The sequence below is a fragment of the Pipistrellus hanaki genome, assembly GCF_964339955.1.
Source record: "Pipistrellus hanaki genome assembly, chromosome: 2".
NCBI classification, from domain to species: domain Eukaryota; kingdom Metazoa; phylum Chordata; class Mammalia; order Chiroptera; family Vespertilionidae; genus Pipistrellus; species Pipistrellus hanaki.
The window spans coordinates 88,266,120-88,281,721 of record NC_140504.1 but is presented as its reverse complement, the minus strand read 5'-3'; the positions used below and the strand labels follow the sequence as shown (position 1 = coordinate 88,281,721).

At 38.3% G+C, this 15,602-nt stretch overlaps 1 protein-coding gene and 1 pseudogene across 4 annotated transcripts in view; both read right to left on the bottom strand.

Moving 5' to 3' along the window:
* ROBO1 (roundabout guidance receptor 1) overlaps positions 1-15,602 on the bottom strand; it is a 988,403-nt gene that overhangs the window by 351,513 nt on the left and 621,288 nt on the right. The gene's annotated exons all lie outside the window — the stretch shown is intronic.
* On the bottom strand, positions 1,696-11,167 carry LOC311617403 (large ribosomal subunit protein uL6-like; annotated as a pseudogene). The gene is made up of 2 exons: positions 11,162-11,167; positions 1,696-2,375 (listed from the first exon to the last, which is right to left on the bottom strand). The product of its transcript is annotated as a large ribosomal subunit protein uL6-like (transcript).

Genomic DNA, 15,602 nt, shown 5'->3' with positions numbered 1-15,602 from the left:
GGAACTAAAAGAGGCCCACACCAAGACATATCATAATTAAAATGCCAAATGTTAAAGACAAAGAGAATCTTAAAAGCAGCAAGAGAAAATTAGTTAGTTACCTAAAAGGGAGCACCCATATAACTGTCAGTTGATTTCTCAACAGAAACTATGCAGGCCAGAAGGGAGTGGCAAGAAATATTCAAAGTGATGAATAGCAAGGACCTACAACCAAGATTACTCTACCCAGCAAAGCTATCATTTAGAATTGAAGGTCAGGTAAAGAGCTTCACAGACAAGAAAAAGCTAAAAGAATTCATCACCACCAAAGCAGTATTACATGAGATGTTGAAGAGGAAGAAGGGAAAAAAAGGTAAAAAAAAATATGAACAAAATGGCAATAAATACATATCTATCAACAAATGAATATAAAAATCAAAATAAATGAATAAGAAATCTAATGAAAAATAAACTGGTGAATGAAATAGAATCAGAAGCATTGAAACATGAACAGATGGAGGAATCTTAGAAGGAAGGGGGTTAGGAGGTGGGAAGAGATTAACCAAAGATCTCACCTATGGACAGAGACAGAAGGATGATGAAGGCCTGAGAAAGAGTGGAAACTGGATGGAGGGGGGGGAATGAGAGGAAAAAGGAGTACATCTGTAATATTCTCAATAATAAAGATTTAAATAATAAAGGAGAAAGATGCAAATTGTCACTTCACAATACCCACCAGCCAATCATGTGACTATGCAAATTAGTATGACAAAGATGGAATGTTAATTTGCATATGCAATTGCTGAGTGGCCAGGGGTGATGCAGGAACATCCCTGGGACTCAGGTGCTCCAAGCTGGCACACATACAAGTGGCTGGGGGCGAGGCAGGAATGTCCCCCTCAGCGTGAGCAGACAGCAGGACCCTGCTTGCCCTTGGACCTGGCAGCAAAAGGCAAGCAGGCCTTCTAAGAGAGCAAACACCAGGGCCTGTGGTGTCCTCAAGCACACAGGTCCGCGGAGAGCAGAGAACCATGGGGAGCAGGCCTAAGCCATCAGTAAGACATCCCCTTGAGGGCTCCCAGATTGGAGAGGGTGCATGTTGGGCTGAGTGACCCTCCCGTGCACAAATTTCGTGCACCACGCCCCTAGTAATAATAAACGGCAACAACAGCAGAAAGAGGAGGAGGAGGAGGAGGAGAAAAAAGAAACTGAAGGGAGAAATTATTTGAAACCAACATCCACACTGTTGGCCATTCGAGAGAATGTAAGGGCATCCTTGTTCTGGAAAGGAGACAGCCAAGGTGGAAAGAAGGTCTGAGGTCATCGCCTCTCTGAAGCCATTCGGAGATTAAAAACTTGGTCCACTAACAGAAGGTATCTCAATTTAAAATACTTCCAATGACATGGAAACTTATGCACATCATCATGAGTGTTAGAAACACAAGGATTAACAGAGATAAGCTGCCCAATTCTAGCAGAAGAGATAGACTAGAGAGACCTAGAAAAATTATCTTTAAAAAATCTTAAGAGTGTTGATTTCCTAGGAACTGTTGAAAATGTACAATTTTTGTTTCCTTTTCTCTAAGTTTCTCTAATTTCTAGGTATTTCATAATGTTCTAACATTGTTTTCATAATAAAACATTGTAGAAGTTTGAAAGCCAGAAAAAGAAATGCTTTTTATTTCAATACATGGCTTATGCTACATCTTTAAAATATCACAAATAAGACTGAGGAATCTCCAGCATCCTCCTGCTTTCGTGGCTGGATAACTTCAGTCTTAATTCCTCAGCCTGCTGAAGTGTTCCATTTTTCCAAAATATATGCACTGTCCAAAAATTTTCTGACATCCTGTTTTTAACTGTTGTTGCTTGCTGAATCAAAGCAGCTGAATTTACTACAAGTTCAATGTAATTTCCTTCAAGCATTAACTAACCTTTCTGGGCTTGAGGTACTGTACAGTCTACGCCTGACCTCATCCAAACCCTGTGGATATATTTTTAGGCCAAGAAATTTCCGATTTCAACAAGAGATCCATTCTCCTAAATAATGAATGAGGCTGATGGGGAAGTGAGCATACACAGACTTCATCTTGTAAGGGAAGTGCAGTGTAACACCTTGATCATGTTCTGTACATGCCTGCAGATGGCGTGAATGGTAGCCAGTTCCTTTCTATTTCCTACCATTTGTCAATCCTGAGCCTCTTCCCTTTCTTTCCAAGGATTCTGAGTTCCACACTGATGTGATGTAAGTCCATCGGCAGGGTGCCTCTGGGGCCCTCCACAATAATGTGCCTCACTTCAGATTGATGTTGACACTTACTGGGATGTGGACAGTTTGATTGCTTGAGAATGGTCTTCGTCCTCACAATAGAGGTGGCAAAAGAGCCAAACACAAACTTTTGGAAAATGAAATTCAACCTTTGCTAACTTCTTTAGCATTCATATCTTCACTCAACAAATATATACTAAGTACTCACACTGCACCAGGCCTGCTGTGCCAGTTACAGGAGCTATCAGAGTGCAAACAACAAACAAACAAAAAATCAAATAGTAGGACCTGTTTCTTTTTAAAAGTTGAGGGGTTTTTTTAGTTATTACAGTAAAGATGCAAAGTTAATGTGAATGATACACAAGCAATACTGCATGCACTTAAACGAAGTACATGCACTTACATACCCCTTAGACAGTATTACACTTTTTTGTGGGCACACATAAACAACCAGTGAATAAATAAAAAGGAACTGTGTATGCAAACTGCATGCAACATAGCTAGAATGAGAGAAACTTATATACTGCACAAAATATAGAAGGAGCAGAAACAATTGGCTTCTAACAAAATAAATTTTCCTGGAAAGGTGGAAAATCTGTATGAGATTAAATAATAAAAGGCCAGAAACCCTGAGGCTCATAGCTGCTCAGTCATGCCCTGTGTAATCACCAGGAGTTCAAAGACTGGATGGATTTAAAACAATTAACAGGTATAATTGCTTCTTCTCTTTAGGAAGCAAATAGACCTAAGTATTTTACCTTTTTCAATACCATTACAAGATAATTTCTGGTCTATGTTGCCAAGGAAAAATATTTTTTTAAATATATTTTATTGAGTTTTTTACAGAGAGGAAGAGAGAGAGATAGAGAGCCAGAAACATTGATGAGAGAGAAACATGGACCAGCCGCTTCCCGCACATCCCCCACTGGGTATTTGCCCGCAACCAACGTACATGCCCACGACCAGAATCGAACCCGGGACCCTTCAGTCCGCAGACCGACACTCTACCACTGAGCCAAACCGGTTCTGGCTAAGGAAAAATATTTTTTAAATCTTAAATTATTTTTCCCTTCACATTTCAGCAATTCTTAGACTCTGTATTTATAAAAAAAATTTGAGCCCAAATAAATGACCAAAATACACTTTTCAAACTCAGCCTATAATAACTAGTAGAATATCTTAACATAATGGTTATTTTTTCAGCTTTCTGTTAACAGTAAAACAAGATCTAAGATGGAGAGAAATGAAATATAAGATTGTCTTTTTTGTTTAATTTTAGAAATATATATAATGTGTCATTTAAAAAGAGTAATTTATTTTCAAATAAGTATTTTATTTACATGTTCACATAAAACTGCATGCTGGTGTTTTCAGAGGCTAATAGAGGCACATCAAAATTGTCTCTGAAAATATATGCATGTGCATGTCAAAATGGAATAAGGACACATTCAGTAATACAACTTTCAAAAACATGTTTTAAAATTAAACATAAATGAAAGCAGTGTATATCTTTATAAATATTCTCTAATTTCTAAGTAGCAATTATTTTATTTTTCTGCTTTAGAAAAACCAGGAATGAAGTCAAATGTGTAGATAATCAGTCCCTGACCTCTTTGGTCATACTTGTGGGGTATAAGGACGTGTATTTTATAGGTACACAGTGTGATTTTATACACAACTAATGTTTGAAAGCCACTGAGTTAGAGGTTGAATTTATTGTGACACACATTTTCTGTATTATTGAGCATTTAGAAATTTTACTATTTTTTAATAGTTCAACTACTATGATTAATACAAGCAAATAGTTATGTAGCACTTACTATACATAACATACTTTTATTTCTTTTTTTTCTTTTTTTAATATATTTTGATTCCAGAGAGGAAGGGAGAGGGGGAGAGAGGTAAAAAAAAAAAAAAAAAAAAAAAAAAATCAATGATGAAAAAGAACCATTGAACGGCTGCCTCCTGCATGCCCACCCGGGGATAGAGCTGCAAGCAGGCGTGTGCCCTAACCTGGAATCGAATCCTGATCTCCTAGTTCACAGGTCAATGCACAACCACTGAGTCATGCTGGCTGGACTACAGGACACACTTTCTAAGTGTCTTAAACACATTAACTAATTTCATTATTGCTACTGTGTGTCTTGAAGGGCCTTCATTTTATCTTTCTTAAGACTTGTTGGTTTTCCTCTCTGCATCCCATAATGATCACAAATGCTGAGAGGCTTCAACAGAAACGGGCACGTGAAATCCTCTTAGCATCTCAGAAAACAGAGACAGAAGCTACAGAAACAGAAGCTACAGAAACAGAAGCAAGCTAACTTCAGTGAGCAGAGCAGCAAGAACAAGATCAAAGTTCTCTTAAAACACTTGTGCAGAGTTTTTTTTATTAGATTTAGAGGTCAATAAATGGAGTTTTCCATGTCAAAAAAAAAATATGTGCAATGTTATTTTAATCCCCATTTGATAGATAAGAAATTTGAAAGATAGCAAAGAGAGGTAATTCACCTGAGGTCACACAGCTGATATATGATAGATGTGAGCCATAGTCTCAGGTCATTTGGCTCCAAAGTGTATGTTTATAACTATCTAAAGTTCTAAACTGTCTACTTAAGTTTTAAGAGAAGCATAACAGTATTCAACATGACCATGTAGAAAAAAATTAAATATATATATATATATATATATATATATATATATATATATATATGGCTAACTTTTATATGAAATGATTACTTTAGATATGCATGACTAAAATGAAATTATACAAGTAAAATAATAAATAATGATAAAGAAAATAAGGAATTAATTATTTTTACTGGTTATTCACTTCATATGCTTTTCACTTGACAAATTATAAGCAGACCATTACTTCTAGTGTTTTGTTTGTTTTCGCTTCCTTCTAACCATGGCAATGCACTATATGTTTGCGTGCATAGCCAGTGAAGCTTAGGCCACTTTCCAGAGTTCCCATTTCCCTTATAATAATTTGGATGCATAATGTTAAAAAGACCATCTTAAATGCCATCTACAACAAATTCCCTCTCTCTGAGTTATTACCATCATACACATATGTATAAGCAACACTTCTGCGACCTTCAAGATTAAAGATGTTTACCCCTCTTTGCAAAACTGACACCCCAAAAAAGAGTACAAAATCTCTGCAGAACTACAAGAATTGCAAATTCTGCATCTGAAAAATTGTTTGAAAAAACAAAGATGATTCAATATTCTTCTCAAGCATAAGATGCACAGCAGCTGGCCAAGATTAAACTGCCATCTTGTATAACCCACAGAATCATTACTTGGTTTGACTTAGTTCTTCATAGTTACCTAGGCCTATTAATGTTTTTAAGAGTTTGTAAAAGCAAATGGTGTTTTCTCAAAGCAATTAAGACTTTTATAATTATCTCATTAGTCTTAAATGTCAAATAGAGCAACAGCTAAAACGTATTTGTGTTTCAGTTCATTAGCTGTGTTAATTCTCAGAATCCTCAAAATGTTCTGAGGTAGGCACTATTATTACCCGTAATTTGTTGGTGAGGAAACTGAGGCACAGAAATTAAGGCACAGAAACCAGTCCAAGATTTCACAGGTATAAGTGAAGTAATAGAGGTTCAGATTCCTGAAGTCCTTCCCAGAATTTGGACAATTTACCACTAAATCATGCTGTAAAACAGTACAATTTTTTTTAACAAGTTAGCTTGCATAAAATAAACTTTATAGACCACAGGTTTTCATTTTAACTTTCAAAATACTATAAGAAATACTTAGAAAATATTTTGGTCCTATAAGGCATGTGGAGGAGAGAAGGTAATGGATTCATGTCAGCATATTCAAGCTCTTTTCCTAGGCCCATCAACTTCTACCTCTCCATCCACAGTTGCTGGGTCAGTTTCCTCATCCATAAAATGAGGTTAATATAGCATGTTAAAGCTGGAATAAGAACAGATAAATTTGTCAACTCTCACATTTTCCAAACAAAGGAAAACTAATCAACAGATTGAAAATACTTGATTAGAGTTGACAACAAAAATCCCCTATAGCCAGAACCAGGATAGGACCTAGTTCTTTTGAATCCCATAAACAGGAGGTTAGAAGTAAAATCTTTTGTAAAAGAGACTAAAGAAGAGACATTCTTAGCCTTTTCAGGGTGTGCTTCAAAGTGACTATGAATACTTCAAAGTGAATACAAATTTCCCTGAACATGCATGGAGATATAAAAATGACTTAGTCTTACAAGTGGTTCTAATATTAACAATAAAAACATGGAAATTAGCTTTACTATTTTAGATTAATTTTTAAAAGCTCAGAGGGGTAAATACTGGAATAATTATCTCCCAAATAATACACAGAGAGGTATTTATATATTAGTTATACAACCTAAAGAGTAAGATGCAAATTAACAGTACCTTCAGGACACCCACTATCCAATCAGGAGTAAGTATGCAAATTAACCCAACAAAGATGGCAGGTTGATTTGCATGAGTTGGCACTGAGTGGCCGGGGCGGGGTGGAATGCTTGTGTCCTCGCCATGGCAACGATGCAGGCATTCTGCCCCACCCCAGCTGCTCTAGGCCTCTGGGAAGCTTGGGAAGGTGGAAAGGCGACTGCAGGCCAGAAAGAAAAGGCGGCTTCAGCTCTAGCGAAGGCGTTGCTGGCAGCCAGAGGAAGGATGGCACATTATTGCATGAATCTTCATGCATCGGGCCTCTAGTATCATATTATATTCTACAATGTCTCCCAACAACTCATAGAGAGCTGAGAATCAAACTCAAAGCTATGAACTCCAAAGTCTGTATCTTTTTTCTTTCTTTTTTTTTTTAAATATATTTTTATTGACTTCAGAGAAGAAGGGAAAGGGAGAGATAGGAACTTTAATGATGAGAGAGAATCATTGATCAGCTGCCTCCTGCATGGCCCTTATTGGGAATCAAGCCCACAACCAATGTGCCCTTGAACAACATTCTAAGCTTTGAGCCAAACCAGCTAGGGCCTGCATCCCTTTCTTGGCATGGACATGCAACACTGCTTCTCTGCCTTCTAATTTTAATTTTTTCATACCTACTCTTCACTTGATGCTGGACTCAACATAGGCTGAATGAAGTAATAGCTGTTATTTTTATTCCCTCACCCAAGAAGGAAATTCAAGTTATTTCCTATTGAGAAGTATTTTAGCAGACATCAATATTATCAAGAATGGTTACAACAGAGAGAATGAAGATGGCAGCATAGGTAAACACATCTAATCTGCTGCTATGCACAACAATTCAAATATACAACTATAAAATAAAATGTTTATCGCCCTAAACCCAAGGGAAATCTAGCTGAAAGGAAGCCCTACAACTAGACTGAAAGAGAAAGAGGAGAATTCAGGACACAAGCGCTGAAAAACTGAGGTAGGAGAGCACAGATGTAATACTGGCTGGCGGAGGGCGTTGCTTTCTTCAACCCGAAGAGAGACAAGCTCCCAGTCTCTCTGAAATCCAGATTCTGGGGAGAGGTTAGACTGTCTGACATCAGGTCGGAAAGTGAGGGTGGCTGGCTTACAGAGCTTCATGCAAGAATATTTGTTTGCTGTGCTGTGGTATGAGACGTGGGGAGACACAGAGACGCAAAGACATAACAATGTGGGGATGCGGATCAGAGGGGCAGCTGCCAGGCAGCCTTCACTGTTGGCCATGCACCAGCATAGTGCCGCCCTGAGACACCGCCTTGAGACTCTGCCCCTTACAACACATCCAAGCTCCATGCAGAGGCTTTTGTATACAAATGGCAGTTTAACCTAGCAAAGGAGGAGAGGACTGTGGTTCTCACTGTAGCTCCTGCAAGGTGCAGTAGCTGAACTGCACCCATTGGAGATCCAGAAACCAGTGTTCCAAGTGCTCAGTTTTAACCCCTCACACCCATGAGTGACACATTCGGAAGGTCGCTTCAGTGAGCACCAAAGCACCACTGAAACAAAGTGTGTCTCCAGTGCAGCAGTTCTTCCTTTATAGACACTGCGGGTCCTCACAGACAATTGGCCTGGAGTCAATTCCTCCCAGTGTACCAACAGCAATCAAGGCTTAATTACACCAAGACTTTACACTCAACCCACAAAGGGCTATAGTAAAAGCGACTACCTCAGGTGATTGGGGAAGCTGAGCTACTGACCCCTATAGGTCACTGACCACACAAAGCCACTCCATCAACACAGGGAGGCAGCCAAAATGAGGAGACACAGAAGCATGTCACAAATGAGAGAGATGGAGGAAAGTAAACTACTGTACGACACACACAGAGTTCAGAATCACATTTATAAGGTTACTCGAGAATCTTCTAAAAACCTTGGAGAAACTTGATGAGACCTCCAAGAAGCTTTGTGAGACCTTCAAGGGCCTTAATGAGAATACAAAAAAAAAAAAAAAAAAAGGAAAAGGACCAGCCAGAAATTAAGCATACACAATCTGAAATAAAAAATATACAGAAACTCAACTATAGATCAACATGTCCTAAGAATCAAACCAAAGATCTGGAATATAAGGAAGCAAAAATCACCCAACCAGAGAGGCAAAAAGAAAGAAGAATCCAAAAGTGTGAGGATAGCATCAGGAGCCTCATCCGGATTTTGGGGGTGCCAGAAGAAGAGAGCAAGCAGGATACTGAAAGCCTTCTGGAAGAAATAATAACAGAAAACTTTCCCTACCTGGTGAAAGAAATAGACCTACAAGTTCAGGAAGCAAACAGAACCCCAAACAAGAGGAATCCAAAGAGGACCACACCAAGACACATCATAATTAAAATGCCAAGGGCAAAAGATAAAGAGAAAATCTTACAAGCAGCAAGAGAAAAACAACTAATTACCTACAAAGGAATACTCATGTGACTGTCAGCTGATTTCTCAACAGAAACTATGCAGGCCAAATGGGAATGGCAAGAAATATTCAAAATTATTAACAACAAGAACCTACAACCAAGATTACTCTATCCAGCGAAGCTATCATTCAGAATTGAAGGTCAGATAAAGTGCTTCACAGACAAGAAAAGGTTAAAGGAGTTTATCAACACCAAACCAGGATTACATGAAATGTTGAAGGGTACTCTTTAAGAATAGGAAGAAGGAAAAGGTAAAGATAAAAAATTATGAACAACAAAAAGACATCAAATACATACCTACTAACAAGTGAATCTAAAAATCAAATGAATAAAAATCTGAAGAACAAAATGGACTGGTGAATACAATAGAATCAGGGACATAGAAAGGGATTGGACTAACAATTCTCAGGGGTAAGGGGGTCTGAGGGGTGCGGGAAGAGATTGCACGAAAATCTTACACCTGTGGATGAAGACAGTGGCAGGGGTAAGGGCATGGAGTGGGGTTGGGAATCAGGTGGGGGGGAGCTATTGGGGGGTGAGGGAAGAGGAACACCTGTAATAATCTGAGCAATAAAGACTTATTATATTAAAAATAAAAAAAATAAAAAAAAGAATGGGAACAACAAACAACAGTAGCTGGCACTAAGTATCTTAGTTGGCATCCTTAGTATCTTCCAGGCATTTATTGGGAATAGTGAACACGTGATTTGCTTGTACCTCACATATACAATTACCTTTTAATATTGGTGAACTAATCCTACCCTACAAATAATTATAATCCAGTTGTTCAGGATTCAGAAAGATTAGAGTTTTCAAACTGGGAAGGATTACATATGTTGAAAAGCTGAGAGTCCAAGAAGTATGTGAATATATCAGAAATGCCAAAAAAGTAATAAGAACCAAAAGTTAAATGGAGTGGGCATATGACTACCACATAAGGAACTCAGAGAATACCAGCAAAATACTCACGTGAAAGTTTCAAGAGCCATAAAATGAAAAGCATAATGCTTCATGGTAACTGAAGAAATACATTTTGAATAAAATATTTATTTTTAAAATAACAAAATAAACTCTTTTGGTCTTTTAAAATAGTAATTATGTTAGTAGAAAGAAACTAAATAATCAAGTTTGGCCAAACTTCAGCTTTATTTCTCTTTCTAAGAACTGCTTTTAGGTCTATTCAACAACATCAAGTTTATATTATATGAGGTACAATGCATTTTTTTGTCTGACATATGTTTCATTCACATGATATGCCAATTAAATTTTAGATTATATTTCAGTACTGGTTGAGCAGCAATTTTCAACTGGTGTACCACAAGAATTTTTAAAACGTGCAATACCTAATTATATAGATTTTTCAAATTTTCAAAAAATGGTAACAGCCCACACAAATAGCTGTCAGTGTGAATAAACCAAAATTATACCTATTTTTTTTCTGCAGAAGTTCAGTAATTAGTTATGTGTACCATGAGATGAAAAAATTTGAAAATTGCTCTAATGAGGTAAATAAAAATGAATTCTATGATAAGAATAACTAGGTGCCAGTTATTTCATCCTAATGAATATCATTAAGATGAAAAACTATGTATTTCATCTTAATGAATATCTCAGACATTCATATATATAATTAGAGGCCCGGAGCACAAAATTTATTCACGGAGGGGGGGGGGGGGGGGGAAGGGGGGGGGACCTCAGCCTGGCCTACAACCTCTCCAATCCAGGACCCCTTGGGGGATGTCCAACTGCCAGTCAGATATCCCTCTTGCAATCCAGGACTGCTGACTCCTAACCACTTACCTGCCTGCCTGACTGATGACCCCTAACCACTCTGCATGCCTGCCTGATGCCCCTAACTGCCAGTCTATCCAGTCTAATTAGCATATTACCCTTTTATTAGTATAGATATTCACAGATGAAGAAAGGAGGTTCAGGCTGGTTTTCTGATATTTAATTTTCTGTAAATTACTTGAGCCTGTCTGACCCTGGAATGAGTTGAAATCATCTGAATTTTATGAAGCCAAGCTACATAGTGGTGGCTCCCCAAAACTTACCTGCATCAAGCACTACTTTATAAACAACTATTGTTATACTCACAAGTGTACTTTATCAAAAGTGAGAGGATATTGTTGTGACTAATAAAATATGAATTTTTCTTTAAAACAGTAACTGAGTTTCTAGCATTTTTGTTTTCCCAAGTCAAATGAAACTAAAATGGTAAATGCTTGCATTATGGAAGCACAGATGTTAAAATGAGGTTTCTGCATTCATAAAAAGAGGAGAATCTGTTGGGCATAGCATTACAGGTCTACAACAAGGAAAAATACCTAACTTAAATGTCCTTCCCTAGAAACTATTTTTAATTATGTATCAGTATATTGCTAATTACTTGGCACAGAATGCTGGAAATATGGTAGCGGAGTAAGGTTGGCCATACATATTTTATCCTGACTCTAGATCAGGAATTTGAAAATGCTTTAATAGCAGTAGAATTAACTCTACTCCCATCCTGGGCCTTCTCAGGCAATCGTTGGAGCACTATCACTGCAGTCGCATACGCAGTGGTGCATGTGCTGCATGGAAGGAGCAGCTGTTCTTATGTGTCTGGCGGCATCACGTGTGCACATGTAAGCCCACACATTTCCTAAAGTTTGTCTCTCAAAAAACACATCGCCAAACATATGTGAAGGATTATTCTATATAAAAATCATATGAACACGAACTTCATTTTCCATTGCACATAAAATTAAAAATAAACAACAGCCGAAGTATCTGGTATTTGTAGACAGAACTAAATAACTATTATTAAACATTGCAAAAAATTCTTAGTTGTGAGTGCAACGCATTTCATACAATAACAGGAAGATAGCTAACTATGCTTATTAAGAACTTCTAAATTTTAAAATGCAATCTTTTAAATATTAAACGGAAGAGCCTATAAATGGTTATTAGGTCACTTAATATTTTAGAGCACATTTTATTTCCCAAAACAGGGATACTGTTAGGATACAAATAATAAGTAAAGGAAAAGGAAAAGAGAAATAGTAAACTACACACTAATTACCTCAATAAAACATTCATCTTTTTTACACTCACTTAAATTATAAAATAATGCTTGAAAGTTTAGCATCAATTGCTTTGAGGACCTGGTAATACTATCTGCCTCCCAGATTAAATAACTTAGGAAAAATTATTAGACCCAATGCCACAACATGTTTGGCAGCACACAATCTAATAGTTCTTTGCTGCCAGCTCCAGGTAGGAACATCCCAGGGGAGGATTCCAGTTGTCCCATATTAAGTCATATGTACATTTCTGGATCAGTAATTAGTTTCACCAGCCTGGGGCCTGTGTTCACCACTGTGGTCTAAGAATAAAGCCTGTAACTTGAAGGGTGGAGGAAAAAAGGCTGGCCAAGGACTCCCACACTCTCATAGAAAACTGCCTCTATGGACAATTAATATACAGCTGAAGAAAAGTTACTTTACAATTGGGGGGAATGAATGATTTTCATAATTAGTGGGAGATATTGAATCATGAATATTGAATCATGAGATTAGGAATGCCACTCAGTGTTATATTCCTTTCCATATTAGTGAGTTCATAATTCTAGTTGTTATAGCTTTAACTAGAACCACGTATGAAGAAGAAGAAGAAGAAGAAGAAGAAGAAGAAGGAGGAGGAGGAGGAGGAGGAGGAGGAGGAGGAGGAGGAGGAGGAGGAGGAGGAGGAGGAGGAGGAGAAGGAGGAAGGAGGAAGGAGGAAGGAGGAAGGAGGAAGGAGGAAGGAGGAAGGAGGAAGGAAGAAGGAGGAAGGAGGAAGGGAAGGAGGAGGAGGAGGGAGGGAGGAAGGGAGGAGGGAGGAGGGGGAGGGAGGAGGGAGGAGGGAGGAGGGGAGGAGGGAGGAGGGAGGAGGGAGAGGGAGGAGAGGGAGGAGGGAGGAGGGAGGAAGGAGGAGGAGGAAGGAGGAGGGAGGAAGGAGGAGGAGGAGGAGGAGGGAGGAGGAGGAGGGAGGAGGAGGAGAAGAAGAAGAAGAAGAAGGAAGAAGAAGAAGAAGAAGAGAAGGAAGGAGGAGGAAGAAAGAAGAAGAAGAAGAAGAAGAAGAAGAAGAAGAAGAAGAAGGAAGAAGAGGAGGTAAACAAGTGAATCTAAAAATCAAGTGAATAAAAAATTTGATGAACAGAGTCAACTAGTGAATATAATAGAATCCAGGGGCATAGAAAGGGAGTGGACTGACAATTCTCAGGGTGAAGAGGGTGTGGGGGAAGAGACTGGACAAAAATCTTACACCTATGGAGGACAGTGTGGGGTAAGGGTATGGGGTGGGGTAGAAACTGGGTAGAGGGAAACTATGGGGGGGAAAGAGGAACAACTATAATAATCTGAACAATAACAATTTATTAAAAAAAAAAAAAGAAAGAAAGAAAGAAAGAAAGAAAGAAAGAAAGAAAGAAAGAAAGAAGAAAAAGAAACAGCCACACAAGAAGAAGCAGAGAGGAGAAAACCAAAAGAATACTAATGGCATTTGGTTACTTGTTCCATTTGTTCTTTTAAGTCTAATCCTACCAAGAGTCCATAAATCTTCCTTTGTTATTGAATGGGTTTCTTTCACTTGCAATCAAGTAATCCTAATCTACCAATTTCCCTATGTAAAATCAAGCTTTTCCTCCCGTGGCTGTGTCATTATGGAAACCTTGCTAAGAACTTTACACTATCACCTCTCCACTTTTCCAAAATGCCTACAAGTTTCTATTTACCTCCTCTTCTTCTGTGATGCCTTGTCAGACCAGCACAATCCATGCCCTTCTTATTTAAAACAAAAAGCTATATGTAATCTTGTCATCTATAACTCATATTCAAACTAATATTACTTAACTTTTCACATGAGTGCACCTTTTTCTCTAATTAAATTATTAACCATTTAAAAGAAAAGCTATTTGGCCCTAACCAGTTTGGCTCAGTGGATAGAGTGTAGGCCTGCAGACTGAAAAGTCCCAGATTCGATTCTGGTCAAGGGCACATACCTGGATTGCAGGCACATCCCCAATAGGAAGTTTCTCTCTCATCGATATTTCTAACTCTCTATCCCTCTCCCTTCCTCTCTGTGACCTTTCCTCTCCTGTCATGTGACTATTCATGGAGGTTAGACCCCCTTAGAGGGGAAAAGAACAAATGAGCCAGAAAATAACCCTTAAACATTAAGAAAAAAAAAATCAATAAAATATATTTTAAAAAATAAAATGAAATGAAAGCTATTGGTGGCAAGAATGTCTGGTTTGACAATGTTGGTACTTGAGTTCTGGCTGAGAGAATTCAGAGCCAAGGCTCAAACTATAAGAGAAAGTTTATTTAGTAAGACACAAAGGAAGAAGTAAGCAGTAGAGGAAAGGGCTGAGGAACAATTTATAGAAACAAAAGAAGGGCCCTGGAGGCTTAGGTGAGAGATAAGTAAAGGGAATGCATTGGTAGAGAGAGGCAGTAAGGGACAGGCCAGGGCATGCTCCCAGGAGGGAGAATGCACTGGGTCCTCCCTCTTGAATATTTTTCTGGAGGTCTCAGGGGAGAATCTCTAGAATATTCACCAACTTTCCTGGTGTGTTCTTTCAGGGTCTCCACTGACTGGTCAGTGCCAGGGCAGGGGGGTCATTAGTTAATGCAGCTGGTCCTAATGTCAGCCAAGGCATTGCTTGTCTACTTTTGCTGCTTTTCTGGGCCTGCAGCTGATACACAATTGAGGTCTAGATGTATTTGATGAGAGTCAGATCCTCATTGCCCTGGGGGCTTAATGCTTAAGGGTTATTTTCTGGATCCCTTGTTCTTTCCCCCCCCCCTCCCCGCTAAGGGGGTCTAACCCCATGACTAGCCACCTGACAGGAGAGGAAAGGTCACAGGGAGTCCAAACCAAATGACCAGTGATATGAAAGGTAAGAGGGTCTAAACCACTTGACTAGTGACGTTTTCCCAGTTTCGCCCATTGCTAGGCACCCAGGGTTTCCCACCCTGGAGACCCTCTGTACCTCGCCCATTGTCCTTGCTCTGTTCATAACTGTCTGTCTACTACAAAAGCCATCTTAAACTTACTTGTAATCATCACAGGGTTATATATACTACCAAGCATACATATAAAATATCTGAGGTAAACATGAAGTGCAATCAAACATTTTTTTTAAATGTTTCACAAAGAGTGTTTACCGTCTATTATATTTTCCTCCTGAAATATATAATCAATATTGTACTACTTAGGTCTAAAAAAAAAGCTTATAAAACTGAAGAGATGAGCTATCTAGATAAAGCCATAACTATTTACCAAATCAAAATTTTTTTTCATAAACAAAATACTCTTGAAAGAGTATTTTGGAATTAATATTTCTAAGAAACATGGAACCATTTACAGAATATTTTGTATAAAACAAATCATACATCAATTATTTCTTCCAAACATTATAGGCATCATATATTTATGTCATGGTTCAATGTATTAATTTCTATTAATGTG